The sequence below is a fragment of the Marmota marmota genome, unplaced genomic scaffold (assembly GCF_001458135.2).
Source record: "Marmota marmota marmota unplaced genomic scaffold, marMar, whole genome shotgun sequence".
NCBI lineage: Eukaryota > Metazoa > Chordata > Mammalia > Rodentia > Sciuridae > Marmota > Marmota marmota.
In genome coordinates this window covers 14,950,740-14,955,820 of record NW_025999960.1, presented here as the reverse complement: position 1 = coordinate 14,955,820, position 5,081 = coordinate 14,950,740, and the positions used below count along the sequence as shown (strand labels likewise).

Sequence of the window (5,081 nt, the reverse complement as noted above, 5' to 3'; positions counted from 1 at the left end):
GTGCGCCGCACAGCTCCTGTCGCGGTCGCGGCTTCCGGTGCTAGGTGGAGGGAAGGAAGGAGGGAGCTGGGGAACGGGCCAGGAGAGCAGCGGCGCAGAAGTCGGCTTGGGGAGCCGGAGGAAAGAGAGCGGGAGCCGAGCGGAACCTGCGGGGGCGGAGGCGGCGGTAGCAGCGGCAGAGCTGGGAGCTGGAACAGGTGAGGGGCTGGGGAGGGAAGGCGGGTCCCCTTAGAGGGAAGAGGTTCGGTCAGGTTGGGGGCTGAGGAGATAGAGCGGCTCCGCCCGGCACTGCCTGACATGGAGCAGTGTAGCTCTTCTCATCCCAGAGCTCAGAGAGGGGCGTCGGGCCAGCCCCATGCCTGCCCCCGCATTTGAAGGACGCGGAGCTGGGATGGGGGTGGGGGGGCAACACCGAATTTGTCCTCCGCCTCGCTCAAGGGGGCAACCTGGGCTGCAGTTAGGTTTTCCTAGCCTTCAGGTGGTGGGCTTTCAAGGGGTGGGGGTTGAGGGGGAGGAAAGCCGTCCAAAAGAGAGATGATGCGGGGGCGGTGTGGCTGTTAGCATCTTTCTTTCTTTCTTTTTTTCCTGTTAAAGGACTAGGGAATGCTGTTCTCTCCCTCTCCCTCCCCCACCTTAGCTATAGGAGACTGGAGAAAAGCCTTGCGTTACCCCCCCCCCCCCATCATGGGGCAAGGGTACACAGGGGGTCTTGAGGTTAGCAACTAGGCAGGCTGGTGAGACACCCCAGGGGCACTATTCTGGTGGAGGTTGCATGTTCGGTTCTTGGGAACAGAAGGTTGGGAAGAGGGCAGCAGGTGGGGAGAGGATAGAGAGGAGGCTTTAGAAGGGGGAGGGGGATCCAAGCTTGCTTGGAGAAGAGAGGTGGGGCGTTCCTCCCCCAGGCGTGGCGGGGGTGGTTACACAGGAGGAGGGAGAATATTGTCACTGGCCCCGAGTTTGTGTCTTCCAATCCGCTTTCTTTCTTTAGGAAGTACCAAGATTCCCGGAACAGAAAATGGAGCCATTGCTTACGACAATCGTTTGAGTGAAGGAGGGGGTGGTGGGGAGGTGAAGTTCCCTGTTAAAACGGGCCACTTGATTAGCTGAGTAGTAACTCCTCTTTTGGGGGAATTCCTTTCCTTCTGGGTTGTATTATTGCCGGTCTGCATTTGACCATGCCAGGAGGAATGTGGTGATGGAGGTGGAGGAGTGTGGTATGTGGTCAGGAGTAAGAAGAAATAGTGAGGTCATCAGGGTGAGGAAGAAATGTAATGTAAAACCTCTCTGCTGCTGTTGGATTGGGTCATCCCTGGTCTATGACATAAAAGTTTTATTGAGAGGACGACTGCTGCAGGAGTCTGATTGCTTGGGTCAGTACAACAGGACAGAATCTAGATTCCTTATACCTCCTTCCCTGTCCCTAATCAGGCAAATATAGACAGTCTGTCCTTCCATTTTATCTTAGGCCTGTTGTTGGGACCGTGTTATGACTGGAACTGGCCAGAGGATTGGTCCTTGCACATTGGACCTGAGTTTGAATAGCCTGTCTTTAAAAGTTCTTTTTTTTTTTTTTTCAAGTAGCACTGGGGATTGAACCCAGGGGTGCTTGGGTGCTTTGCCATTGAGCTACACCTCCGTCTCCTTTTATTTTTAATTTTGAGACAGGTCTCACTAAGTTTCTCAGGCTGACCTCAAACTTGCTATCCTCCTGCCTCAGCCTTCCTAGTAGTTGGGAGAAGTTTGGGTTATAGTCATGTGCCACCACCACATCTGGCTCAATAAGGTTTCTAACTACAGTTTAAGGAAAGGAGGGAGATGGCTAGACTGCCACTGAAAGTGCTTGAAGATAGCAGAGTAAAAGACTTGGTCTTTCCTACCTTCTTAAGAGGCACAAAACAGGCATAGATAATGGAAACTAAAATCTCCCCCACCAAAAATATTATTAGAATATAAAGTCATTATTTATCTGAAATTTCAAATTTCCTGCTTTCCCATTGTGTACAGAAGGCATCTCTCCATCATACCTAAGTCCTTCAAAGTGTTGTTGTCTGTTAATTGGGATCCTGGAGAGGAGAGGCCAATGTATGTATGTGGTACCTGGCACAGAATTGGTACCAGTGAATGATACCTGCTGATACACTGAATATAAAGTATAAAGGAAAGCAGACAGCAGTCTAGAAAGAGTGAAAGTGAAATCTTAAATTCACAAAAGGTCATAAAGTGTGTGTTCATATTCCCTTCTCTCTTTTCCACTAGACTTAAAAGGAAATAGACTTAAAGGACAAAGGGTGGGATTTATTGGTTAAAAGGAGAAACTTCTTTAAAACCAGTTTTGTTAAAACTGAGTATGTAACTGAGGGAAATTTTGGAATCTGCTTTCCCATATAATTTAGATGCTGAGAAGCCCGAGAGTCGAAGTCAGAAAGTATCACTAGCCAAGCAAGGTGACACATACCCATAATCCCAGCTACTTCCAGTGNTTCCCACCCCCACCCCCGCCAAAAACAAACAAACAAACTCAAAAACCAAAACTGTTTTTGGCTCTCATCTTTTCACTTTCAGGTAAATTTAAGGCAGAATGGTGTAGTAATCAAGAGTGGGCCTTGGGAGCTGGGGCTGTAGCTCAGTGGCAGAGTGCTAGCCTAGCATATATGAGGCACTGGGTTTGATCCTCAGCACCACATAAAAATAACAAAGACATGCTGTCCATCTACAACTACAAAAAAAAATATTTTTAAAGTGGGCCTTGGAATTAGATAAAATTGAGATGATATTCTGCCTCTGCTCTTTATAAGTTGTGTATTTTTGGTAAAAAGCACCTGTCCTCCCCTAGGTTTATTTTCCTTATCTGTAAAGAAGACAGTGGTAGTACCTATGGTTGTCATGAAAATTAAATGTGATGAAAAATGTAAAGCACTTAGTATTGTATGAAGCACCAAAATGTTAGCTGTTATGAATAATTGATCATCATAATAGTAATAATAACGTGATCACTCCAGGCTGCCTTAAAGGAGAAGAGGTTTACAAAAGAACATCTTGGCACCTGAGGTGCCTGTGTAAAGGGATGATTGTTACCATGACTTTCTATGCTGGTTGTAGGCTTATGAGCAGTGAAATCTTTTTTCAGCATCAGCCTCATAGAGGCAGCTCCTGCTGCCTGAGTGGGAGGTGAAGCTGAAGCAGAACAGGGGCCCTGTACCATCAACTTGGATGTAGAGTGAGGATGTGGGGGCTTAATAATGTTTGTTAGAAAAGTCAACATGACTCTGAGGTAATGGTTGAACATCCTGATTGGTCTTCATCAGAGGTTTAGATTCCTTGGTCCCTTTGTTTTAAGTTTCAATCAGTATTTCAGGATCCTCCATTTCCTGGGTCACTCTTTTCATTTAGTCATACCTTTTTAAAATGTCTGCCTCTGAGTATCTCTTTCATGATATATTGTCTTAACATCTATAGAGATTGTGATATCTGTGTAATTCTCTTTTATCATACCTATCACTCCAGCATCTGTGGTAAATATAGGTGAAGTGCTAATAAGGCCTTTTTTTTAAATAATTTTTTTAGTTGTCAATGGACCTTTATTTTATTTATTTATATGCGGTGCTGAAAGTCAAATCCAGTGCCTCACACAAGCAAGCGTTTTGCCACTGAGCTATAACCCCACCCCCTAATAAAACTTTTTGATAATTTAAAGACTTGAGAAACATTTAGAAAGAGTCCTATAAGTGTAAAGGCTTTGTATTGTAGGCTGGGAAAGAATTGACTGAGGTAAGTTCTTTGAATGTGTTAGGGCTTTTGCCATGGACTTCTGCAGAGAATCTGCCACACCATATGGACTAGAAAGGAAATGGCTCAAGATTTCAGGGATCTGCTATTATCGCCATATTCCTGAAGAAAGATGAAATGGCAGGTCTCATGGTACTTTCTAGCTCTTACTTGTGAGAGCCTGGCATAACACTTCCTTTATTAACTTATGCACAAGTGTCAGGCATGAATGTTTAAACTTCGACATGAACTTAACATGCTGTAAAGTGTTTGCTTTCTGTTGCAATGATTTTTGTCCTTTTTTTTTTTAAAAAAAAAGTATTCAAACTTTACCTTATGTAAACTCTTATTTGAAGTCTAATACATCAAATGAATAAAAGTTAGCTGAGTGTAGCAGTACACTCCCTGTAATCCTAGTTACTCTGTAGGCTGAGGCAGGAGGATCATAAATTTGAGACTAGCCTGGGCTACTTAATGAGATCTTGTATCAAAATGAAATACAAGGGGCTGGGGTTGTGTCTCGTGGTAGAGCGCTTCCCTAGCATGTGTGAGGCACTGGGTTTGATTCTCAGCACTGCATATAAATAAATGAATTAAATAAAGGTCCATCAACATCTAAAAAAAAAATCAAATATAAACTGGCTGGGGATGTGGTAGAATACCTTTGGGTTCAATGCCCAGTACTGCAAATAAACAAAATGCTGCTCTGGTATTAGTGGGGAATGGGAGAATATAATGGGACCTCCTCCTTTTCTCAGGCAGCCTCTGAATCCATCCAAAGAACCTGAGGGCTCTGAGATCTTGGAAACCACTTATTCCTTATTCAGTTTGTAAAATACGGGAAAAGAACCAGGGACCACATATAGGATACTGTTGTCTTTGATTCCCAGATTTTTTTTGCCACCCTTAGTAGAACCATTCTCCTCTGCAAGGATTTCAGTCACTAACTACAAGTCAGTCATGGTGCTGTATGCTAGGCACATGAAACATGAATAAGGCATAGATCTTACAGGTAAAGGGACTCACAGTCTAGTGGAAAACTGTCCAACCATTTTTTTTTTTTTTTTTGTACTTAGGGGGACTTAACCACTGAGCCACATCCCCATCCCTTTTTTTATATGTTATTTAGAGACAGAGTCTTGCTGAGTTGCTAAGTGCCTTGTCAAGTTGCTGAGACTTGTTTTGAACTTGTGATCCTCCTGCCTCATCCTCCTGAGCTGCTGGGATTTCAGGTGGAAGGCCCCAACCTTTTTCCTAACATGACATACACAGAAATAGACACAACTGCTGTTTTTTTTTTTTTTTTTTTTTTTTTT

General features: G+C 44.3%; 1 protein-coding gene across 1 annotated transcript in view; it reads left to right on the top strand.

The window, feature by feature from the left end:
- Arf3 (ADP ribosylation factor 3) overlaps positions 1-5,081 on the top strand; it is a 20,240-nt gene continuing 15,159 nt past the window's right edge. Inside the window, exon 1 of the mRNA XM_015493298.2 lies at positions 1-197. The gene's annotated coding sequence lies outside the window, so the exon portion shown is untranslated. The remainder of the gene's footprint in view (positions 198-5,081) is intronic.